At 34.3% G+C, this 27,512-nt stretch overlaps 1 long non-coding RNA gene and 2 pseudogenes across 1 annotated transcript; 2 read left to right on the top strand and 1 right to left on the bottom strand.

Moving 5' to 3' along the window:
* The first annotated feature begins 926 nt into the window (after positions 1–926).
* On the top strand, positions 927–5,952 carry LOC120257672 (annotated as a pseudogene).
* An 876-nt stretch (positions 5,953–6,828) lies between these two features.
* On the bottom strand, positions 6,829–9,164 carry LOC120282355 (annotated as a pseudogene).
* A 15,081-nt stretch (positions 9,165–24,245) lies between these two features.
* LOC120256625 lies at positions 24,246–27,048 on the top strand. Its single transcript, XR_005535369.1, has 3 exons — positions 24,246–24,800; positions 25,314–25,377; positions 26,978–27,048. It is a non-coding gene; the product is annotated as an uncharacterized LOC120256625 (long non-coding RNA).
* Positions 27,049–27,512: the final 464 nt, after the last annotated feature.

Genomic DNA, 27,512 nt, shown 5'->3' with positions numbered 1-27,512 from the left:
TTTATTTATCTCAAAATTGTATGATCTGTTCTAAAGCATTAAATTTCCATTCATCACTTACTTGACATATTTAACATTTTTTTTAAAAATAAATAAACCACCTACATTAATAGAAAGGAATCATAAGAAAATTATAACAATACAAAAGAAAAACACTAACTAATAAAATGTATGACACCTCCTCAACTCCAAGAGTGATCCTTCGTGGCCTGACTGAAAAGACCTCAGTTGCCTTTAGGCGGATTTCATCGGCTCAATCACCAGTTATTTTGTCCTTTTTGTGTGTTGCCCCAGGTGTGCATCATCCTTGGTGATGCCCTCCTAGTTCCCTGTTGGTTTATGCTTTCTTCTTTGCTTTCGCTCGCTCGTCCTTAATGTGCATGTGTTTCTGTTTCTGTGCTTGTACTCGTTTGTTTGTTCTCATCAGGTGTTTTTAATAAATATGTGGTTTATCTATTTTATTTAATAAAATAAAAAAATGCAACTACAACAAACATATTCACTTTATTAAAAAAAACATCTAAAAAAACACAAACATATTCACTAGGTGTGGAACAAAAGAATGTCATACACTGAGTTTATCAAAGATAGGAAATTTCATTGTTTGATCAATGAAGCAGCACTATTGATTATTATTTTCTTTTGAATAATAGACGACAAACGTCTTTTTTTTTATGAATATAAACAGTACTAAACAGTATTGAAGTACTGTCGAGGGAGGGATTTAAACCCATGATCTCTTTTTTTACACTTTGGTGTTATATCATTGAGCTATCCAATGGTTGACGCATATCCCTTTGCAGATTTAATTCAAAAAGACTGTTTTGAATTTTTTTCATGGATATATCCCAGGTGTAACCACAAAGGCACTTTAAAAAGTACTTAAAAAAAAAATCATGTGGACCCCACCTTCAAGTCAACTTTTCAATCCCTCCAACTCTCCCCTCTTCCTTTCTTGTGTAGCTTTAGGTGAAATCTTGGTGAAATTAAGTTGAGACCCTCTTTGTTTTCCTGGTGTGCTTGGCAGATAGGAGTGGCTTCAAGGGTATTGATTGTGGGCTTGAATATTGCAACTAGCCAGGTAAAGTCTCTTGTCTAGAATTTTCAGTTTGTTTACTTGCAATTCAGGGGGCCTAGTTGTTGGCTTTGTGATGTGAAGGTTCGCTTATAGACCTTAGCCAACATATGTTAATTCTTCCTATATTTTGTTTGTAGAGATGTTGGTTTGTATTGATAACTTGTATTTTGTTGTCTACTTGTGCATTTGCTTGGTCTTTTGCAATGCACATTAGATGCTTGTTAAAATACCTAGCTGAACCTTGGGACTGAGAGCAAGGCCTTGAACCTTGTTGTATGCATGTTGTTTGGTCAAGTAATCTAGTGTTGGTTGTTACCTGTTAGCAGGCCATGTTGCATCAAATTGTGTTAGTTAAACGTGTTAGGTGGTTGGTTATTGGGTTGTTTAACTCAATGCATGTGGTTAATTTGGTTATTGGGTTGTTTAATGCATGTGGTTAATTAATGTTGTTTACGTGCTTATGGAGAGGTTTGGTTACAGTTGGTTTTATATTTGTAAAATTTCAATGTTGAAATTTTGGTTGTAAACTGTACATGCATTATGGTATTGACCTTATTGTACCTCATCATGTTAGGTTTTTCTTAAACATCATCCGTTCAAAATTAGGTAATTGTTATTATCCATTTAAATTATTTCTTCAGGGGTCTTTATTATACTCCTTGCTTTGGCTGCATAGGTTTGTTGTTTTGTATAAGTGCAATCTTGTCTTCATCACACGCTCTGTAGTTGTTATAATATTCCCTCATTATAACTTATTTGATCCAATTTGTTCATAATCCCTTTTGTAAAATTTAGATCTTATATATATATATATATATATATATATATATATTGTGAAATTCTAGAATGCCACATCTCTTTCTTCATTATGAAATACCATTACTGCAATAGGTGAATAGCAGTGACAATAAAATTTTACAAGAAAAATCGAGAGTTTGATTCCTTTCGAAAGCATTATTAAAAATTTAATATGTATGGAATGATTTGCTCATATTGTGAACATCTGTCTTCTTCCGACTCCTTACAGTGAAGATATCACCCCGAAATTGTAAAGAAATTGTATCGAGAGCAACACATCCCACCAACAACTGAGTGGGCCTGCTATGTGGAAAAATAGCCACAAAACTACAGCCACACAAGCTCTTCTTCATTTATGAGAGAATTAAAGAATAATACCTTGACGATTTCCAGTCAAAGTTGTCGGTTCACTCAAATTCCATATCTAAAGATAAGATGAGCTCTAAAACATTCATATAGTCTCTAGTTTGTTTGATGCTCATGTTTGGCTTCTTTAGATAGAGAGTTGCAGACGGCCTGTTTGTGTGATTAAAACAAATTACAAAAGAGAAGGCAGAAACAAATTAATGGCTGAGGCTGCAGTGGGTGCTCTAGTCCGGAAACTTGGTGATCTGGTAGTGCAAGAAGCCATCAATTTGCATGGAGTGAAAGATCAACTGGAGTGGTTGGAACGAGAACTGAGGCGAATGCAGTGCTTCTTGAAGGATGCAGATGCAAGGAAGAACAATGGAGATGATGAGAGGGTCAAGAACTGGGTCACAGACATGAGAGATCTGGCTTTTGAAGCTGAGGACATCATTGACTCTTACATGGATTTCAAGCTCCGTAGACAACAAAAGCAGCCTGGTTGCATTGGCTTCATCAAGAGGTATATATGTTCTCCAAACACCAATTTATTTATTCATCATTGTCCATATAAATGTCCATATAAATGTTTATGGTCTTTTTAGACCATTTATGAAAAATGAACGCCTAATGTATATTTTTCATAAACGCATCTATGAAAAACACCAAGTTTGAAATAAAACTACTTATTTTTTTAAAATTAAACACTTGTAAATAAAAAAAAAAAGCTTATATTTTCTTATTTCTTTGACATTAAATCCAAATTGATTATTTTTCATAGTCTGGATTTGCCTGTTCACTATTCAAGTAACAATTCACTGCATTAAGCAGTGATTATTCCAAATGAAATTCACTTATAAATGCATTACCAAAAAAAAACAACAACATAGTAGATTGGTATAAGAAATAACTATTTTTTTTCTAGGTATGTGTTTATACTTGATGAATTGATTGCTCGACACAAGGTCCATGTGGACATTGAAGGAATAAAAGCAAAGATGCATGAGCTATCTAACAGTACAACATCTTATGGAATTTCTAAAATAGGTGAAACAATTGGCATAACTAGCCAATCTCAAAGGCAAGATGTGATCCCTATATTGCCTCAATTGAATGATGAAATTGATATTGTTGGCTTTGACGATGAGAGAAAAAAGATTGTGCAAGAGGTGGTTGACATAAGCAATACAAATTGATCAGTGATCTCTATAGTCGGTATGGGCGGTCTGGGAAAGACTACCCTTGCTAAATCCATTTATAATAAACCTGAAGTCAAGAGAAGTTTTGATATATTTGCATGGGTAATCATATCTCAAGAATCCACTATCTTTGAGATTTTGAAGAGAATCTCATTAGAAGTTTCATCAACTCCGTCAAGAGATACAACCCGAGACCTCTCAATCGCTCTTTTTGAAAAATTGAAGGCAGGCAAGTACTTGGTCATTCTTGATGATGTTTGGGATGAAAATGTATGGAATCAATTACAAAAAGTTTTTCCGGATATTAATAATGGAAGTAGAGTTATTATCACAACTCGCTTCACAAATGTCGCTAAGATTGCAAATCCTATCATCCAACCACATGAATTGCGCTTCTTAAACAAAAAGGAGAGTTGGGAGTTGTTTCTTCGCAAGGTCTACCCAAGACAAGATATTGAAACATGTTGCCCGAAATATTTGGTTGACTCTGCTCATGAGCTAGTCAAGAGGTGCGGGGGTCTACCATTAGCACTAGTGGTCCTTGGAGGACTCATGTCAACTAAACCGAAAAGCAATGATGTATGGGAGAAAGTTGTAGAGAGCATGAAATGGCAATTTGTGGAAGGTGGAGAAAGATGTTTAAAAATACTAGCATTAAGTTATAATGATTTGCCATATTACCTGAAGTCGTGCTTTCTTTGTTTTGGTTGCTTTCGTGAGGACTTGACTATTCCTGTAGAAACATTAATTAGATGGTGGGCAGCAGAAGGCTTTTTACCGACGAAAACTAGTAAAACTGCAGAAGAAATTGGAATGGATTGTCTAGAGGAGTTGGCACAAAGATGTATGATCCAAGTTACTAAGCGGAAATATGATGATAGTGCAAAGTATTGCCGAATCCATGATCTCTTACGTGACATGTGTATTTCAGAAGCCAATGAAAACAAATATCTTGAAATATACAAGAATGACAATGCAAATTGTGGAACAAAGTCAAATGCAGCTCGACGGTTAGTAATATTTAATAGGAATGAGAGACTAAACTATTCTAACTCAAAGTTGCGGGCTTTATTCTATGATGGTGAATATATTTATAATCCTTCGGCCCTTAATGCTCTTAATGAACTCTGTGGATTTAAATTATTAAGAGTGCTTTATTTGAGTGGTCTGTATATGTTAAGGCTTCCAAGTGAAATCAAATCATTAAATCATTTAAGATATCTTCGGTTGCATGCTAACACTTTGAAAGAAGTTCCATCATGGATTGGTCATCTCCGCAATCTCCAGAGTTTTATTGTAGTTGGTGGAATTTTAGAAAAGATATCAGATTCACTTTGGACAATTGACAGTCTTAGGCATGTCGATCTATTAATGTCGTCACGGGCTGATCCACCAATTATGGGAAGTAATATTGTACTAATGAATTTGCAAACTTTACAACGGGTAACTGCAGGAGAATGGATGGGGAATATGCTGCCAAAGCTCACAAATCTACACAAATTGAAGATCTGTAATGTCTCTGATGATCATGCCAATGCACTATCTTCATCACTCCAGAAATTGGGTCGTCTTGCCTCCTTAACGATCGAAGGAGATTGTATTCCTTCAGACAATATCATTACAACATTTTCCAATCAACATTGCCTCAAGAAATTGTCTCTCCATGGAAAGTTCAACTGCAAACAGCTTCCACGCAACGATGTATTTCCTCAACGACTAGTAAAACTAAGTCTTCTATATTCTGAATTGGAGCAAGACCCAATGGCAACACTAGAGAAGCTACAATTTCTCAAATATTTACACCTTGGCTCATATAGAGGCAAACAGATAATATGTTTAGCAACAGGTTTCCCTCAACTGTTGACCTTGTATATTGAATGTTTTCCTGAACTTGAGGAATGGAAGATAGAAGAGAACACAATGCCATGTCTCAAGTATTTAAGGATCGCTGATTGTCCAAAATTGACGATGATTCCTGAAGGACTGAAGAATCTGCCACTTGATCAATTGGAATTTTCGGAAATGCATGTAAAATTAACGACTAGGATTAAGGAGAAGACTGGAGAAGACTGGCACAAAATACAACATGTGCCCAACATCTCCATTCAATGGTCTTTAAGTGAGTTCCTTTAATTATTTTGTATAACTCCGGCTTCTGCTATTATTTTTCCATTTCATCTTAGAATTGACTCTCATCTTGATATTTCAGGATGAAGCAATGGACATCTGTAGTATTGCTAGCTGCCTTCAAAGGTTAGTCTTAATATTTTATTAATTTTTTTAGTCAGCATGTTTTTGTTATCAAGGAATTATCAAAAATATCAAAAATACATCTCTACAGGGGTTAGTGAGGACTACTTTTGGATTTCACATGAGCTCCAGATTAAGAACAAAGGAATACTCCTGCGTGAAGTTTCTTCAAAACTCTATTTTATGTTTGTGTGGAGGTTATATGATTTTATTCATGTAATGTGATTGCCTTTGGCACTTTTAACTTATATCCAAATTCATGTGTGTGTGATTGTGATTTTATTCTTGTATTGCAATTGGGTTTGATGCTTGTGGTTTTGTATCCAAGTACCTTACCATTTTTATTATTATGCATGTAACTACTGTTTCCTTAAATTATGATAAAATGTTGTAATATTATTAACATATATAAAGCCAAACACTAGGATTAACTCAACATCACAACTTTTCCAACGGATCTTGAAAAAAAAAGACAATGATTTGCCTTCATCCTCCTTAAAATTTTATAATTTGTTTGAGCATTAAATTTCAATTCACACAAAATTGGTGTATAATAATGCTTGGTGTATATAACAAGGCATTATGTCAATAATGTACATTCATATTCACAATACATATACATTCACCAAAAAAATATATATATATAAAAACATCATGCGCTAATTATCAAGAATGAGCTTTCTTTTAATAAAATAAATAAACCACAAATTCTCAGTGATGAAAGAGTCAAACCAAACCCCAGATATTTCATTTAGAAGTAAAATAATTATAACCCTCCTACATCTGCTTTGATTAAAGAAACCAGTACTAAAATCATATATTATTTTGACGGTTTAATATAAGCAGGCTGTTTCCATGAATAAATATGTCCGCATAGCAATGATTTTCACCACATGAATCACCAGGCCTATTCATATCCCATATATATATATATATATATATATATATATTTGAACAATTAAAAAAGCACCTAAAAACATGTGCTCCCAGACAAGGAAAACAAAACACAATATAAACACAATAGACTTAACATTGCAGAAGGCAATGTTGACAATTATACCCTATATATGCCTCTAATATATATAGATAATGATGATAAAAAGAGAAACATTCTTTTCAATTTCTTTTCTTTACTCTCATGACTAACAAGGGCCTTTCTTATCCCATGGCATACTTCTGAGTCCAGGAGCGAGCAGTCGACTCCATACTAGCTCTATCAGTCTTATACATATGAGCAATCTCAGGAACAAGGGATCATCCGGGTTCGGATCCGCTCAGAGTGAGCAAATTGATAACAGAACCTGCAAATTTGAAAAAGTAATTAAGAACTTTGATGATATTGTATAAAATGAAGGTTGTAATGTGCCAGGATGTGTAGCTTCATAGAAGTTTTCATGTATACATACTATGAAACAACCACCATCCATTCCACAAGTAATACAGGGTTATCTGATGAGCAGTTACTACGTATGCTTCAGGCATTATGAAAGTTTATTGAATCCAAATTTCAAAACATGGATACTGTGCCAGAAATTTTAACTTGACATAAACACAAAAGTAAATAGAGGAAAAAACACACCTTGGATATAGTCAGGGCAGGACTCCATTGCTCCTTCAGAATGTCCAAGCAGATACTTCCATTACTGTTGATATTTGGATGAAAAACCTTGGTTCGGAAGGAGACCTAATATGAACCTTGTTAGAACAATGGCTGCAAGTATGTACTGTATTGGAAGGAATTATACATAACAACACAGATAAAGAGTTATTTAACTAAATCAAGGCAAAGTTATACACAAATAAATATATGGCCTGAATTTTGGCAAGAGACTATCTATGGGGGGCAACCATTGCCAACCAGACAACCTATGCATTAATCTTCAGAAGGCTAACTAGAATGACATTCACAAAAGATGGCGTGAATCATAAAACATCAACTTTATCAAAATCCAAGAGGTCCAATTAACCTCTTGGTTGTACATCTATGATGAATTAAACAGAATTAAAATGGCTCTAAGAAAATGAACCAAAACTCTGCTATAGCTTATATAGCAAGTAATATTTATCAAGTTGTGGTATCTTTCACATAGTAATTACTGATATATATATCAAACACATTGCGAATATTAAAAATGCATATATGAGGACAAAAAATAGTAGTATACTACAATAGTCAAGTTCATCCATTCTCAAAAGAAAGCATTTCATCATCAGAATTCCAACTTGACCATAATAAATGCATTCCCTTCTAAAACTCAAAAACACATAACAATACTCCCACTTCTTTAGACATTATTTCTCATAATCCAACCACCATAATAAATCCATTTGGCTTGAGATTCTTAAACAGCATAAACAACACAACGAATGTAGCCAACAAGATTAAACAACACAACGACTGCAGTCACCTATAGACTCCATATGTCATTGTCTGGTTTTTCAACAATCAATGACTAACATAGCTTGTCTTTAGCAAATATCTTGCTTTACTTTTGCAACAAGAACAGAGTGACTTCTTAAATTCTTAACTAATATTACCAATACAATCACCACATACCATCATAAATATGATTATGGCTATGAGCCTGAGTCATATAAAATGAGAAAATAACCTATAACCAAATTATATAAAGTGAGAAAGGGCCATACCTTGGGAGGTTTAAATGGGTAATCAGGTGGAAAATGAATGCTAACAAGAAATACACCACCTGCAAAGGGGCTATCAGCAGGACCCATAATAGTTGCTTGCCAGTGGAACATATCCTCAGCCACAGGGCCTAAAACAACAGTCCAGAGACAAACACATCAGCTAACAAACACAACCAGAAAATACAAAATCTTAGTAACAAAAAATCACTTCCAAAGAATTTCCAGGAGTAAAAAGAAGTCATCTTTAGCTATAATTTTGATGATATCAATATAAATTAACATCAAATTAAAAAGCATAATACCAGCACTGCACGAAGTTGGCGGATCCTTCTGCAAGTCCTTCAATTCCTTCAAAATCCTCTTCGAAGCCATGGAACGCTCCAACACAAACAACAATCACTGAAAAAAAAACAAATTAAAACTCAAAAAAGCAACAATTAAAACCCTAAAAAAATTCCAGAACTTTTCAATCAACACAGACCAATCAAGACCAGAGTTCATCTCCAATCCAAACATGCTACAAAAATCACATCACAGATCCCCAAAACAAAACCTAAAATCCAAACTTTCGAGTAAAATTAAAAAAAAAACCCCAAAACCATGAAAATCCCTCATCTCCAACATAGAAATAATCAGGAGGAAAACACGAAAATCAAACGAATCACAGCATCAAAAAGCCAAAAGAACATGAATTAGAACCAAATCAAACACTTTGACAAAGAATCAAATAAAAATCAACGGAAAAAGATGACAAAATTTTTAAGCAAGATTGGTACCACTCTAGGGCTTTCCTTCGATCTATCGATCGCTCGCTTAGAATACTTCAAATAGAACCGATATTCATTAATTGAGGAACATGTTTATATAAACGGTGGTGATTGGATGACCGTACGATCGGATATAGATTGATACGTGGACGGTTCCAATTTATTTATGGTTCGCCATGTGCTCATGTATTGCGTGACAAGCACGCAGTTGCGTAGCACGTGACAGTGGATAATAAGTGATTTGATTTGGGCCTATGGACCTTAAAACCAAGGCTCATTAATGATAAGAAACAAACACCCATTTCATAATGAAAAGGGTTTTCGAGTATATATATATATATATATATATATATATATATATGTACAATATTATATGAAAATTTGAATATCTACCTCACCCTCAGAAGCTCCTGACTTGAAGATAGCTAAACTTGAGGAGCCAAGCAGCAAATTAAAGAAAAGCCTTGATTTCATCTCCTCTCGTGACTTTAGGCGAGGGGCTCGATCCGATCCGGTTCTTTCTCAGAGCAAGGGATAGTACCTTGATGTTTTTTTTGCCCTTGGAGGGGTCTGTCCTCCTAGTGGTTTTATGTTTTTTTTCCCTTGTTTTGGTTTGTGCTGTGTTCTGGTTTTTTGTTTTTCTTCTCCTACTCCTAATGGGTAGACTGTTAGCACTCCTCTCCGGAGGCTTTTATTCGTTGGCTTCTTTTTTAAATCGTAGTGGTTTATCCACTTTTTTTTAAAAAAAAAATTAAATATCCAAATGACTTGTATACCCCTGGTTAAAGTGGTTAATTGCCAATATACCTTCCTAGAATTCGAATCTGTTGATGTGCCCTTCTAAAATACTTTTTTCCCCTTATATTTATCTATGATTACAATTTATTTATTTCTTTTATTTTATTTATAACAAAAGGTAACAAGTGACACAGTCAAATGCTAACTTTATTTTTTTCTTATTTTTTATAAAATTTTAAAATAGCAAAAATGAACACTCAAAAAGTCAAAAATAAGACGAGGCAGTATATATTTATAAATGTGCCTCATGCTCCTTGCAAAGATGCTTTGCACCTTTTAATTTTCAACAATCTTTTTAATTTGCGACTATTTTAGCATGCATGGCATCAAATAGACTTCCTTAAGCGAATTAATAAAAATTTTTAGGGAGGTCACTATACTATGATTATTTTCTATTTTACTCATTGAATTTTAATTTGTTTTTTAGTCACCATACACTCAATTTTTCTTTCATCGGAGGTCACCTATAAAAAATCCGATCAATAAAACCGAGCTAGCCATTGAAATTGGGTCGAGTTGAGCTTAGACATATCACCAAGCCAACATAGTCAATTCTACCAATTTCGAGGGCCAGCTCAACTATTTTGACCGGATTCTTATGGATGACCTTCCGGTGAAAGAAAATCAGTGTATGATGACTAAAAATAAACAAATTGAAATTCAATGAGCAAAGCGGAAAATGGTTATAATACGATGACCTCCTAAAAATTTTTACCCCGAATTAATTCTTCTTTTTGTCGTCGTTCTTGTTTTTGTGTTCCAAAAACCCAAAATGAGTTATTTTTTAAAAAGGATTGCCTATATGTAATAATAAGTAAATAATATTATATATACTAAGCGAATTCCCTCGCTGCATCCGATTTTTTTATAATTTTGAGGGTTTTTAAGTCAATATTGTATAGAGACATGTAATGACGATTTATGATAAATAACTTACATGAATGGAAACTATTAACACTAATTTAAGTCTCCTATTTCGCATCGGAGTTTTTCCAATTTTTAGGGCATGTTTGGTGCAGAAATAAAATATGGCATAATTTTATTATGTAGGAAGTGCAAGTGATTATTACAGAAATTATATCATATTTTATTCCTATAGAATGAGTGTTTGGTTACCAAAATAAAAAAAATTACAGAGATCGACCGATCGGTAACTAGACCACCGGTGGACCTATGGCCGGTCGTCGGAGGTCGGTCGGAGCACCGGTGGATCGCCGGTGTGTCACCGGAGGCTAACCGGGCGAACCACTAGTGGATCGCTGGCGTGTCACCGGAGACCGGTGGACCGGTGGTTGGGCTGGTGACCAGTTACCGGAAGCCTGCTCGAACCACCGGTGGATCGCCCACGTGTCACTGGAGGCCGGTGGACCGGTGATCGAACTGTCGGTGGACCGATGACTAGTCGCCGGAGGCTGGTTGGACTACCGGCCGGACTAGTGGCCGGAGGCTGGGCGAGCCACCGGTGGACTGGTGGCTGGTTGCTGGATCAAAAGAGAGAGAGAGAAAGAGATAGACTTTTCATAATAAAAAAATATTCCACTAAGAGTGGAATATTTTTTTTATGCCATAATGCCTATATTATGCCATAATTTTATACTCTAAAATAAGTACCCAAACAGTTAATATGGCATAATTCTCAGAAAATATTAAATTATGGCATATTGTATAGATTATGCCATAATTCTGGCCTATCCAAACAAGCCCTTATTGATTTTGAAGCAATATTATACACAGATTAATTTAAAACACAAACGAAATAGTTTAATCATCTAAATTATAACATTGTACATATAATATCTAAGAAAAATGAGCAACAAAACTTTATTGTGAAAAGGTAAAGTCAATTTAATTACATAATAATAATAATAATAATAATAATAATAATAATAATAATATAGTTTATAACCTTTACTACAACTCATTGAAATATTCAAATCTTTCATTAGTATTATGCACCTTAAATCCCATTAACAATGAACTAACCTTAAATTTTATTGTTCCTCTGAATTAAATTTTATCAATACCAACCATTTTAGAGACCCACTCATTTTTGGATTTCTAATACCTCAGACGCAGTGAAGGATAGCCCAAGTAACGATAGGGTTGATAACTTGTTTAGTCTAGGAATGCCCAAGTCAAACAACACAAGCTAAAACCCTGTTTAGTTTGAGAATACCCAGGAGTTTTGGAGGAAAGAAAAACAAAGTAACACTTTTATTTCATCAAAATCAATTACTCAACTTAGCCCAAGGCCTTACAATAAATAGACCAAAAAAATCAGTAAAATAACCCTAAAAAGGAGACAAATCAAAAATTTGCCAATAAGGGCAAGTTTTCAATTTACAGGAGGAAAATAAAATACTTAACAAAATAAAGCTAATGTCCAAAACGGCATATAAATACGAGATTTGTAGCCAAAGATATAATCAAATCAAATCTTTCCTAAAACAACAAAATTCCTGTTTTCAAGTCCAAGATGATAGAATTTGGCCAAAAATTGGCGTGACTCACAAGTAAAGCTAGTGACTTGTGCTCCTTGACCCGTTTTCCATCAAATGGGACCCTCAAAACACCAAAACTCTACCGCTTGGAAAATTACCAAAATACCCATATTAGACATGTCCCATTCTGTCAAAAAAGCACAGGCTAGCTTCTCAATACACCCTGCATCATTCCCTCCAGACTGAATAGAATTCGTCCTCGAATTCATCATCTGAGGAATCACCGTAGTAGGGTACTAAGTGCTTGAAGTTAAACACATCTGCCGTTCGGATATGGCTGGGTAGCTTGAGTCGGTAGCCATTAAGATCTAATCAAATCTATTAAGAGGGAAAAAAAATGAAATTATCCAAAACTTCCTAACAACAATTATCATAACAACTTTAGATTCCTTTACATCTAATGAGATCTATTGAAACAAATGAAACATATAACTTGAAATCTATTAAGAGAATCACAAATGAAATATGTATCCTAACAATCATTATCATAACAACTTTAGATCTAATAATATTATTGTAAAAATAAAATAAAAATTAAAAATTTTTTTAAAAACCAATAACATCAACAACATCAATATTTATATAGGAAATCATTGGATCTAAGGAGATCTATTGAAACAAATGATTAATGAAATCTATTGAGAGAATCACAAATGAAATATCTAAGCATCCTAACAACCATTATCATAACAACTTTAGTTCCAATAAACATTATTTATAAAAAAAAAAAAACATCAAGGAATCATCACAAACCTTTAGATCTAATGAGATCTAATGAAACAAATGAAATATCCAAATAATTAAAGAAAAATCATAAAACCCCTCATAAAACTGGAAACCTGTAAATGATTTAAAAATGTTGAAAAAAATTACCGATTTGAGGTAAAATTGGTAAAACAAAAACCCATATCAAAATCTCAACAATATACAAATCAAATCTAAAAAAGAGTAGATCATAGTACCTTGAGATCAGAGACAAAGAAATTTAGAAAAAAAATCTAAAGGAATTAAAGGGAAAAAAAATTAAAAGATAAAACTTTTGGCGGGATTTAGATTTGGGGAAAAATTCACCTATGAAGAGAAGATCGAGCTAACCGTGCTCCAAATCCATCCACGACCCAATGAACGGCCCAGTCAAAACCTTGATGAACATAAAAGAAAAACTTTTAACTCTTGCAAGAGCTCAAATGTAGAAGAAGAAAGTGGGAGTTCTGTGTCACTTTAATAAAATATTAAAATAATCACAGAAGTTGGACTTTGGGAATTTTTTCCAGAAAATCAAAACTAGGAAGTGAGGGTTTTTTAGAAATGGGACTTCCCACTTCTAATAACACTTCCATCAACAAAACCCATGTGTTGGTGCATGGAAGTGAGGCACTTCCATCACTTCTGGGCTCACTTCTATGAGCCAAACATGGAATTTAATATTAAAGATTTCCCTTTTGGCATTTTCTAATACTCCTTCCGTTCTTTTTTAATTGTCATATTTTAGAACTTTTCTATGTTTCTTTCTACTTGCCAATTTAGAAATTTTGTGCAACATTAAATATCATTTTTTAAAATTTACCATTTATATTTAATGTACTTCTACAATTTCCAATAAATTATGTTCACTTATACAATTTTCAAAGCATATTTTAAATAAGAGTAATATTGGTAAGTTAACATAATTTTTATAAATTTTAGGTAATCAACTAACTTTAACAAATTTTTTTTAATCAGTGTGAATTAGATAAATGTGACAAGTAGAAAGGAACAAAGGGAGTATTAGTCTTAAAAGTTTGATATTTGCTTACTTAATCCTTTAATATTTTCTTTTAAGTTGTGCAATGTAACAAGTTATTTATTGTTCAAAGTTCAATAAACAATGAATATTTTTATCCTTTGTTGTATTCTCAAGGTATTTAGAAGATTGGTTGAATTTGGAGATTAAAGGTTAAATATTGCTTTCACTAACTGATAAAAAGTTTGATGAAAATATAATTGATTCTTTTAGTAAAATTAATACTTTTCCTTACTTTCCTAAATAAAATTCCGACAATATAAATATAATAAAACCAATAAAATATGATAACAATTTTAGATGTTTTTTAAGGGGTTTTTAAGTAAGAAAATTATTTGCAATACTCCAAATGAAAATGGGTATAGTTACTAATATACCATGAGAAAAATTATATTTTGCTTATATACTTAATTATATTGATGACTTTTTTTTCTTTTTTTAATTTCAGAAGAAAAAAAAAAAGGAAGAAGGTAAATAAAAATTCAAGTTTCTTAGCACATTCTTTATTGACTTTTGGTATGAGACATTGGTTAGCAAATAACAATGATTTATTAGGGTATATAAGCAAATGTTAATTTTTATAGAAATAAATAAGTAATTTCTTATTTTTATAGAGATTTTTAATAAAAAAAATAACAAATATTACATTGACTTTTATATATATATATATCACTACAAAGAAAATAGGCATTTCCAGGCGGTTTTTAAGTCATTTCTCGGCGGTTTATCGTCTCGAGAAAGTAATTATGTGACGGTTTTAAAACCACCGTGGATACTGACATCAAGGCTTATTTTACTATGGTTTTTAATAACCTTTGTAATAACCGCAACTAAATGTTGTGGTTTTTGGCGTGAGTTATAGCGTCGTTAATGACATGCACTTCAAATGCACCATTTGCATTTCCGTGATTTTGGTCATTGTTATAACCGACACGAAATGATCATTTTACGTGGCGAGTTCATAATAGCCACAAAAATGTAATATCATTCTTTTTTCTATTGCACTTTCCGGCCACAAAAATGCACATTTCATGACCATGTTGCATTTTCCGGCGGTTCAAAACCACCCGTAAATACAAATTAAGCTTTTTTAATTTTAATTTTTTTTTGCCAATACCCATTTTTGTTACAATATTATACATGCCAAAGTTTTATTAAATTACATTACACTCCATTCAAATACTAATAAAAAAAAAATAAAAGTATGTTTCAATAAACAAAATTTATCAAAACATTGGTACAAAAGATTGGGCATTAGTTCAATTGAACAATTACATCAATGGGACTAGTTTTTTGTTTACATTATGAGTTGCACTTGACAATAATAGTGTTGCATTCATGGTCTTTGCACTTGTTATTTCCTCCATAAACAATATATAAATTGAAGAAATGTGGACAAGCCATGCGTCAAGGATGTGCATAGATGTAGAGTTATTAGATCAACATACTTGCACTCTCATTTGGTTTTCTTGACAAAAACACTAATACCATGTACAAGTACCAAATGCCAATAGATGTCGACCTTTATAATTTTTTATTTTATTTTTCAACAAGTTTCATATTATTTTTCATTGATTACATACAACTCCCTAAAATTTTTGCAAGTGACTCCCATTTAATGATAATAGACTTTAATTGTTAACAAAAATAATTAATTTCATATCCGTGGTTGTTCTCATGCCTCTGTGGAAGCACTTCTGCCACCCAACCACTTTCATATTTGAAGGATAGTAATTTTTTCCTTTACTAAATGAGAAATTAAATGATTAACTTTCTTTCACAATATTGATTAAAATAAATGAATTAACTATTTAATAAAAAAAACTTGCTATGTATTAGGTCTGGAAGTCTAAATTTGGCATTATATTACAAGCAAGCAAATGATGTGGCACAAGCAATGGTGACATGGCAAATGAAATGACTTGACAAATAAAGTGACAAGGATGATGGCATGGAAAAGACACTTGATGATGTGGCTAAAATAGTGAAGAATGGTGATATGTCAAATGACTAGGCGAGTGATGACATGAAGGCTAGGAAATCATGTTGAGAGCTTATGTTTTGAAGAATTTCTCTCAATGGATCATATGGAGAAAATCTATTTTTAGCAATGAGCATCAAGGTAATAAAAAGATCTCTCTTGAAAGAGCAAGTTTATCTTAGATATTATTTAATCTTTCTTTGGTAAGATCTAAGATGATGAAATCTATCTTTAGTGAACTCTTTTCTCATGAGAGGTTTATTTCTAAAGAGCAGAATGATCTATTGAGTTTAAAAGATCATCATGAAGATTGAATGGAGCTTAGTTTGGTGTGAAGCTATTTGAAGACACAAACAAAAAGCAAAGGGAGCAAGCTAACATGATTCTAAAGACCATAATTAGCAAAAGCAATTTGAAGAAAAAAATCCAAAAGCTAATTATAGATGGAGCTATCTGAAGACTTAATCTATTCAAGGAGGCATCTATGGCAAGATTTGATAGAAAATTGAAGACCCAAGCTTGGATGAATGAAGATCATGCTTGGAAAATATTGAAGATCTAAACTTGGATAAGAGGAGATCAAGTTTAGTAACAATATATTGAAGACCCAAACTTAGATGAATGAAAATCAAGTTTGAAGATTTTGTGAAGACCAAACTTGAACTAACTTTGGAAAGAAGATTAGGGAGATCTTTGGAGACTATCTTTGGTAAGATGGATTCACGCCTTGGTGGGTGCAACCCTCAGGATAGAGACTTGCTGGTATGATGTGAGAAAAGAAACCCGGTTGCTTGTGGCGGGGAGCTCGGGAAGAGTGGACTATGTGAGACACAAAGCCGGAGCAACTAGGATGGTCGGAGGTGTTGCAAAGTCATGTTGCAGCGGGAGCTAGAACTAAATCAGGATCAATAGGTGGACCGTGTTGCAACGCCTAACTTTGGAAGATGTCTAACTTAGGAAGCCGCAGCGAATCTAAAAGAGGAAGATTTGTTGGGACATAGGGACATCTATATAAGATATCATGCTTTTAGATTTAGGATTAGCCACAAGTGAGAGACCCTAGTGTGTTGGTTGAGGGGAATGGACATCGGGCAATCTAGAGAGGGTTAGTCTTTGTCATTGTGTGTGAGAGAGAATGTTGTACTCTTTATTTTTTTACCACTTTTAGTGGATTATTCTCTCTAGGTACGGCTCCCCAGATGTAGGCAAGGTTGTGCGAACTGGGTAACCAATTCTTGTGTCTCCTTTCTCTTATATGTTTGTTTGTGTGTGATTGTATTACATGAAAGGTTGAGTGAAAAATTATCACATACCTACCCCTCTGGAACTAACACTATGAACTATTTGATTACGTATAGATTTTAGATAATTTGTATATTATCATAATTAATCAATAAATGTGATGAGATAAATTCCATGTGATTTAATATTATTATAAATTAATTAAACAAAATAAATTTTATGTTTTAAAAATAAATAATTAAAGGATTGGTTATGCAAATAGAATGATAAGTATGCAAATAAAAATTTTAATTTTTTTTTTTTAAATTATGAACTTAGGGCTTCTGGAAACCAAGGAGCTTAGACATAAGCCTTAGTGGTTTTTGGCCCGTGATTAAGGTTGGTCTACATCTCACAAACCCTAACCCTAATCCTAACTTTTTGATAGAACCATAAGAGCATCTTACACCCTACAATATATGAAACATGTTTGTCCTTTAATAATTAATATAATGCTTGTATTATTTATTTATTTATTTATTGGGGTTATGTATGTGTGACTTTCAATAGTTAATTGTTTTTTTTTAAATAAGAAGAGAAGATGCAATTTTCAACTAATATCATGAGAGATAATTAATTCCTTAAATTTTTCACTTCGAAGAGCGATGAATTACCACTCCTTCAACATGGATGTCTTGTTAATGGTCACCTTCTTCATTTAATTTTTTTCACTATGAAACTTCTCGGGTTTTGCTTTTTCGGGTTTGCTTTTTTTATTTTTTTGGTAAAGGCGGATAAACCACATTCATTAGAAAAAGAAAGACTAGTACTAGACAAAGCGGAAACAAGCTGGAGCCAAGAGTTCTACAAAAAAACATCCAAGAGGAGTGGGAAGAAAAGAAAGCTACTAGCCAACCAAAAAAACAAGAGAAAAGACCCTAAAGGAAAGGGAGATCCTTTAGAGGTACAAGGGACTAGAAAGGGCTAGCCCTCTCCCGGAGAGAGAGGCGTACCAATGTTCATTACGTCTCGCTTACGTAGTGGTCGGGAAACTCCGGACTCCTTTTTGATCTTCGACATCGAGTTCTTCTAGTTTTACCTTTTTTTCAAATTAGGAGCTACAATTAACCATAAGAGTAACATACAATCAATCTTCATAATAATGGAATCAGTTGAAAGACAAGTAGAAGTAAATATGCATACATTTCTTTCAAACCAAATGTTCCAAGTGATCGTCCTCATAAGAAAAATCCCAGAATAAGACTAAGGACTTCTCCAACTTTCTCCTCCAATCACCCCAAAGGTCTTGAAGCAACCTAGGACTATGCCGGGCCCGAAAAAGATGCCCAAAGTAGTTCTAGATATGAGAAGCTATTGGACAATGAATTACGAGATGATCGCCAGTCTCAATATCCAAATGGCACATTACGAAAGTAGTTGTTTGTAAAAGATTACATCTAAGCAAGGCTAAGTTTTCTAAAGATAAGATCTTGTTGTTCCAAGCTAGCCAGTTGAAGAGGTTAATCTTTTTCGGGCAACCTCCTTTTAGGATGATAAGGGTCCTGTGACATCGAATACCCCCATCTTTCAAGAAATTGTAGAAATATTTAACTGAAAATCTTCTATTTACCGTTAGTTTCTAACGTCTTTCATCATTCTTGGGGAGGAATATGCAATGAAGATATTGATTAAATTTCTCACTGCAGGCATGTCATCAAGGGGGGTCATAGGTATCCTACTGACAATCTCCTTGATAGATTTCTCCTTGTGCTAGGATAACCAGAAAACATGAGGCCAGATGTCCACCGGAGCATGTCCCTCCACCCAATTATCCATCCAAAAAAGGGCAGTGGCCTAATTTTGGATAATCAAGTATAAATTTTTTCTGAAGGCTGGTAGAGTGTACAGGATGCCATTCTAAAAAAGGTATAGTCTTCTACATTGCTTGTGATACAAGTTCCACAAGGGGATCCTTCTGAAATAATTTTCTTGAAAGATATCCTCGCCACACCAACGGTTGCCAGAAGCGATCTTCCACAACAATTTGCCAAGTAATGCACTGTTAAATGTTTGTAGGTTTAGGATTCCCCAACCACCTTGCTCCCTGGATCTGCATAATCTTTCCCAGTTAACTAGTCTAATTTTGCTCTGTTGGGCATCCAGACCTAATCATAAGAAGTCTCTTCTAATCTTATCAATAATCTTAACCACCCAGGATGGTAGTTTGAAGATTGTCATCCAGTAGGTGGGGATAGCATTCAAAACAGAGTTCAATAGAGTAAATCTTCCTCCCAAGGAAAGCAATTTGGATTTCCAGGACGCAAGTCTAGATCGAATTTTGTTGAGGAAAATGTCACAATCCTACCTTCTTGGTATTGCCCCCGAAATAGGAATTCCCAAATAAGTGATCGGGAGGGAACCCGAATTATAGTGAATCGTCCTAGAGAGGGAGACATGGGGTGTAAGGTTTTTTTGTGAAGTAAACAAGCAAGTCTTTTCAAAGTTGACCTTGAGACCCAACAAGCATTCAAAAATATACAGAATTAGTTTGATGATATGGAGGTCTTCACCCCCTCATGTCTATAGGATTAAGAGATCATCAGCGTATTGCAGTTGGCACATCTTAACACTAGAGTTACCAATAGCAACCTCGTGGAGAATACCAAAACTAAGAGCATTGTTGATCATGGTGCTAAGAACGTCGGTTACGAGGACAAAAAAGAGAGGGGAAAGTGGGTCCCCTTGTCTGAGTCCTCTATGGTATCTAACATAACCACTTTGGCTCCCATTGATGAGAAATTTCGCTTTGGAAGAAGTGAGAATAATTCTAATCCATCCAATCCATTTATCACTGAATCCCCGAGCTTATAAAAGCTCCAACAAGAAACCCTAATTGACTGTATCAAAGACTTTTGCAAAATCTACTTTAAGGGTCAAACTTGGGAGGCGATGCTTTTGCATGTAATAGATGAGCTCATTTGCTGTGGCAATGTTATCAGTGATACATCTACCCTTGACAAAAGCTGATTGAGTCGTGTCCATCAAAGAGTTGATTATATGCCTCAGTCTATTTGCTAAAATCTTAGAAATGATCTTGAGGGAAGAGTTGATCAAACCTATAAGTAGATAATGAGAGGGATCTTCCGGGTTTTGACTTTTAAAGATTAGAGCAATGTTGGCCCAATTGATTCTTTCAAGATTGGCTCTCCCCTAGTAGAAATTATCACAAAATTAAAAGATGTCATTCTTGATGATATCCCAATAATTCTGATAGAAAAGTATAGGGAGACCATCCGGTCTAGGTGCATTATCAGCATTCATATCAAAGACCGCCCTTTTTATTTCTTCATGCATGAACAAGGCATCTATAGATGAGAGGCCATGCTGAGCTTTGGAACCTAGAAGATTTAGCCAGTAATCTTGAAGCGGACATCTTGGGTTGAGCCGTAGAGATTTTGATAGAAGGATGTGAAGGTATCACCAATACCTTTTGTATCATCAATCCTAACATTATTCTGCATAATCCAAGGAATAAAATTCCTGTTCGGTCGTCCATTGGCAACCGAGTGGAAGTAACTCATATTTTCATCACCTTCTTTGAGCCAGGTCATATGAGCCCTCTGCTCCAATAAAAATCTCTTTATGTTTCTGTAATAAGACCAGCTTCTTAAGTTTAATCGAACCAAAATCAAATTTCTCCCAGTGCTTGAGGTGTTTTTTTATTCTAGCGATCTACTTTAAAAGTATGAAAGATCCACATCCTTGGAATTATGAAGGGCTCCACTAGGCCTTGATAAGGTCAGTAAAATTTTCCACTGAGCACCAAATTCGTTCAAAATGAAATGGATGCGGGATAGAGTAGTGATCTCCTGATTTAAGCATGATTGGCACATTGTCCGAGCCCAATTTGGGAAGACAGCTCTGGTTGGTTTTAGGATATCAAGAAATACAGTCAAGGTTGACTAAGTAGCGAGCAAACTTAACCTAAATAGGGTTTACTTGTCCATTAGTCCAAGTAAAACATTTTCCAAATGAAGGCGGTTCAACTAAGTGAAGGTCCCTAATTAACAGTTGTACAAGTCTAATATCTTCAAGATTAGGGGAACCATTTGATTTGTCCCAAGGGGAGAAAATTGTGTTAAAATATCCACAAATTACACAAGGCAGTCCCATCCCCGATTGGAAATTTCTAATCTCCATCGAGAAATCGGGTTTTAAATGTCGTGCATTAGGTCCGTAGACCGAAGTACAAGCCCAACAAACATCATTAGATCTATTTTCTAAATTCAACTGAGAGGCAAAAGGTTCCTTGATGGATCAAGTGACCTTCAAACAAACTATTGTTCCAGCCAACAATCATACCTTCCCCAGACGCTAAGGCAGGGGTGAAGTGGCAATGATCTAGTCGAGTTCCCTCAACTGACCTCTCCAGGTGGTCGGATCAAGCAAATTAAGCTTAGATTCTTGTAAACAACAGATATCTACATGGTGTAACTAGAGACAGTCTTTTACAAGGTAGCGCTTTGAGGGTCTTCCCAGTCCCCGAACATTCCAGTTGACAATGTTCATGGGTAAACTAAATTGGCCCTGAAGCAGAACCTAACCGAGAGATCCCCACTTCTGTGTTCAAAGGTACAGATCTATTTGATTTAAACATGCATAAATGTGAAAAACAATTTTCTCTATGATTCAATGAATCAAAGGAGATACCACAAGCATTGCAATAATTAGCTAATTGCAAATCAGTCCACTCATTAATAAGAAGGGGGTCGAGGAAGTAACTTTCGGTGGCGCTGCCTAAATCCCTTCTTTTATCGATCCGGGAGGTTGTGGAATGAACCTCGCCTTCTTATTCCATCTAGAAGATGGGTTTTTCCTCCGTTTGTTTTTTCTCATACCCTGAGTATAGTAGCGTCCTCAGTCTAACTAGAATGAAGTAACCTTCGAAGTTTTTCCTCAAAATCTGATTTTGAATCTTCCAACTCACAGCTATCTAAACTGTGCCCTTCACGTCCTGAAACCTCGAACACCTGGATACCAGATTCTAGCAAGATTCTATCCACATGATTTTCCTCGCTCCAAATTTCCATATTCTCCTTGTGTGTATCTCCATCATCTAACAGTGAGCGAGTAGTAATGTCTTTTGAAAATTTTGCCAGGACTAAAGTCCAAATACCATGAAGAAACACCCAATTGAAATTCGGGGGGAGAGTGAGATTGAAGGAGGTTTTTAAGGGTTGCAAAAAAGCTCATTTTTATTTGATTTATGACTGCTATCCTGCTGGATTTGGATTTCAGATTCATATAAATTAGACTTTAGCAATGTTTTTTTTTTTGGAAGAACCTCTCAACAGAGAAGCTATTTATTAAAAGTAAAAGAACAAGCAAATACAAAGATACAAACAACTAAGCTCTAGAATTCAAAAAAGCATATCAGAAACTAAAATCGAAATTACGAAACGATTTCATAATCCAAAAAGGGAGATCTTTTCCAAACAAAAAGAGATTGAGGTGTTGATGTCGGAATCCATGAATTGGTAAATTAGCTGCCTGAGAACCCCAACAGGAAGGGATGATATGAATCTGGGGGTGGCCACACGTGTCCAGTAGGAACTTCAGATTGTTAACTTGTGCTATGTATCTCCAGGAAGTAATGTGATCAGAGCACTGAATTAGTTGAATAATTTCATGGTGATCACAGAAGATGTGTTTAACAGGAATGTGAAGGTCCAGCGCAGTGTGAAGAGCTACTTCGACAGCAAGAATCGCATTCGAGGAGTTATTCGAGTATTGATGAGAAGAATAGCCTGCGAGAGAGATCTCGTAATTAGCATTTGAAAAGAAAAAAACAACGGAACTCGTTGTTAATTCAAGGTTGTACGGGCCATTTGAATTAACATCATAAATGTCAGCAGAAGGGGAGAGGCCCATGGAAGAGGTGGGCCTAATGGACCTCAATCTCATTAGACTCAATAACACCCAACTTATGTGGACTCGTCTGCTGGTGAATTTGAGAGCCCAAAGCTGGCATGGGTTAATAAATGGCATTGTTTTCTTTATTTTTAATTATTTATTGACTTTTTATTAATTTAGTAATTATAATTTTATGAGCAAATATTTTAGAACTCTTTTGCTTTTGTGCTTATCTAATTTAGTGGTTTATCCGTTTTTTAATATATATATATATATATATTAGAAACGAACATGATGCACGATGCGGAAATGACTACAAGCCCTCTTAGGAGACTACCAAACTAACAGGAGTATTAATCTTTTATAATCTTAAAATATTAAAAGTTAAACTTATTTTATTAATACAAATAAATATACAGTTTATTCAATTTTTTTTAATTTTTTTCAAATATATCCCTGCTCCTTGCAGCTGGGATGCCACTATCAACCTGGCGGGCCTTTACTGTACTTGATTTTTTTAATATAAGTTATAGTTTATTTAATTTTTTTTTTCAAATATATCCCAGCTCCTTGCAGCTTGATGCCAAGCTGTTTTTTTACATAAATTATATATAGTAAATGCCCACAACGTTACTGTTGTATTTGTTTTTTTAATATAAATCATGATTTGTCTTTTGTTTTTTTCCCCAAAGCCAACATATAGATATGTTGAAGATTGGCATTTATATTCCAAATCTGAAAATAAGATGAGCACTTCGTGAGTTGTTGGTCTACCGAGTACCGAGCTTTTGATCTATTAATACTGGGTTTTATGTGTAATGTGGGCCCCAGTCTTGTTTGTCTCCATTTGTTTGGAACCAAGCCCAAAGCCTGGATTCAAGGAAAATTTTGTAGTTTCCCAATTGTGTAAACCGTAAATTCATGAAGCTTTGTTTTAAGCTTTTGTTGCAATAATGGTTTTGGAGCCCAGCTATAGACATCCTTTCTTCTACCCACTGAGAAAGTTATGCATGTTAGAGCTCCTTTAGTAAGAAGAGAATGCAATCCTTTAGGAGAGGGAGAAGATAGAGTTCATGTCTTGATCTAAGTAGAAGACCTTCTTGCTCTCAAGATGAAAATCCATTGGTGATCTAAGTGAGATGCTTTTTTACATGAGTATTACTATCACCGGAAGTTAAACTTCGGCAAGAGGTTGGCATCATTCTTCAAGAGTTTTCTCACTTAGAGAGAGAGAGAGAGAGAGAGAGAGAGAGAGAGAGAGAGAGAGAGAGAGAGAGAGAGAAAATTCTGGTATTGAAAATCCGGCGAAGCTCCGGCGATGCTCTGGCGTGGAAACTTGATAGAGGGAATGGTTGGGGTTTGGACACATGAATGTTGGAAGAAGCTTGATTTCATTAAATCTAAAGTATGGTGGGTTTCTACTCTTGCTTCTTTGGTGTCCATTGTTGGAGGTTAGAGAGATGTGATGGAATTATAATGATAAAGACATGAGGTTATGGCTGCATAATGCCTTGTTGGTGAGCATCTAATGTTTACTTAAAATCATTATTTTTGTTTTTAAGCATTTGTGACAACTGCAGCCATTTGAGTATTAATCCTTGCATATCTTTGCATGAAAACTACAGCCTTTTGTTGGTATACATATACACTTATATTTACATCAAAAACCGCAGCCATTTGAGTGTTTATCTTTGCATATTTTTGCATGAAAACCTGCAGCCTGTTAATGTTTTTGAACCCATTAGAAACCCAAGCTTTATGCTTGTAAATTAGTTGTTTTGCATGTCTTCTTATTTCTTTCAAGCATGCTTAAGGGCCAACTAGTACATGCTTAGAAGAACACACTCACCTTCTAAATTCTGCAGCCTTAGAATGTGTGTTTTTGCATTTGAAAGTGACCTTGCAATCCTTGGGTGATCTTAGGTAGTTGCTTTGATGATACCAACAACCCTAGTTTATGTTGTTCATTTTATGTTTTGATTGGTTCATTCTTTCTTGAGTTGTAATGGTTGCCAATCCTTGGGTTATAGGACCACTTGAGAAGTGACCGGCTTTGGGTCTTCGCATTGTGTCTTGGAGTAGAGTATTTTCGAGGTAAGTAATCCACACATATTATTTTGACAAGTTTTAATTGCAAAATTTCTAATATTATTTGATTATATATTTAAAATATCCCAAGAGTGGGAGCCTGCAACTATTTTGTTTAAAGGATTATTTGATCACTTTTGGATTTTAAATTTTGGTATGTAACTTTACACTATTCTTTTAGTGACTTTTTGGATATGTATCTTGAATATGTAGAAAATTATGAACTTAGCTTTCGAAACTATTTTGCTATGAATATCAGGTAAGTAATCTACAGATAACTCCGTATTTTTCAATACTTGGGAAATTATTTTTATTTTGATAAAATAATTATCTAGTATTTTTGTTATTTTATTTTTGAATATATGTTATTTTTGTTAATATTAAAATTATTTTTTTGGAATATGTATTTTTGAGGGTATTTTTCTTTAGTTAATTATTTTTATTTAGTTGTTGACTTGGTAAATCTACCTTGGTGTAATGTTAATTAAATGATCGCTATTCATTTTTAACTTGGTTATTAATTTATTATTTATACTAAGTGTGCAATTACATTCAAATGATTACTTCAACATTTTTTAAAAATTCGTTGGTTTGTAGGCATGGGTTGATGATTATGCTATCTTTTTGAATTGACTTAGTTAATTCCTTTATTTATTTATTTATTTATTTATCTATTTATATAAGTATTTAATTTAGTTTTTGAATGAGCTAGTGTTTTGAGTAATTTTAAATATTTCATGTGCTTAAATGTTTATATTTCATTTTATGGTTATCGAGTTATTTTTCCCTAAAGTGAGATTTTTGATATTTTTCCGTATAATATATATATGAACTTGAGGAAATTTTTAGAAATTTCGACCTTGTACTCTGCAAATATTTTGTATCCCGAATATTTTTGGTCTCCAAATGAGCGATATGCAACCCATCGGTGAGGGGTTAAACCCCGACCTTGTCGACAAGTAATTTTGGGAAAAAAAGAGCTTTGCGACTTGCAGTGTCCGATTCGGTGAAATAATCAACGACCACATGGTATTCGAGTCTCGGGTCATCGAGGGTAAATAAATGATATCTGTTATTTTGGCTCGGGTCTGTCACTGAGGATAAACAAATGACCTTTGGCACTTACAGTGAATTTGGAGACATACACTTGAATTTGTTACTTTTTGGCTTTGCCGTTTTGGATTTTGAATTTCTGCAAAAACACAAATATTTGTCCTGCCTTGAAATTTTCTGTATTTTTGATATCGTATTTCTGGGTTTTGAATTCCGGTAAATCATATTTGTAAATATTCTTTATTAGAATATTTCACTTTGTATTTTGTTTTATTTAAATTATGCTTTGAAGGCCTATGCTCATTTCTGGCGAATAATTATTCGCAGTTCTGAAACCTGATAATCTTTTGATTTCAGTTATTTTGAATAGCGTTACTACTTGAGAACTATACCTCTGTTGAACCATTTATTTTGTATTTGTTTAAACTATGTTTAAACTTTGAATTATTCTTAATATCTGAATTCGAGATTCATAAACCCTGTTGTTTTAGAACAATTTCTGGATTACTTACTGGGCTAGTGAGCTCATGGATTTGTTTTAAATCCTTTTCAGATCAAGAGTGGTAGACCGTGGTGGATCTTGAAAGACTGCCTGTAGATGTTGCTTGTCCTGTAAAATTGTAGTCCTTGTCGTTGTCTATCACTATGTCCACAGTATTTTTGTATTTTGGACTTCATGATCCCGATTTTTGTGTACTTTGTAGAGTTTGTAATCCACGTAACTTTCGGTTGGGTTATTATAGTTTTTACTTGTCTGGATCGATTTTTGAGGCCTTGCAGGGCCCTATGGGGCTCACGCCTTGTGGAGTGCAGTCGTTTGTCTGCACAGATCTGGTCTGGTGAGCCGGGTTCGGGGCGTGACATGTAATGTGTTCATATTCTACTAATAAGATTGATTCGAATCTCACTCACACAAACTAAGAGTAAAAATGTGTCAAAAAGATTAATTAACTTCAAGACTATATATTTTAGCATCATTTGTCCATGTTCATTCAAAAAAACTAAAATGATGCATGTGGTCGTTTGTTTGATGCTCTCGTTTGGCTTCTTAAGGCATGGAGTTACAAACAAACTGTGTGTGTGTGATA

This window comes from Dioscorea cayenensis, chromosome 3 (genome assembly GCF_009730915.1).
Source record: "Dioscorea cayenensis subsp. rotundata cultivar TDr96_F1 chromosome 3, TDr96_F1_v2_PseudoChromosome.rev07_lg8_w22 25.fasta, whole genome shotgun sequence".
Lineage (NCBI taxonomy): Eukaryota > Viridiplantae > Streptophyta > Magnoliopsida > Dioscoreales > Dioscoreaceae > Dioscorea > Dioscorea cayenensis.
Note: the sequence above shows the minus strand (reverse complement) of the source record. Positions and strands in the feature narration are given on the sequence as shown.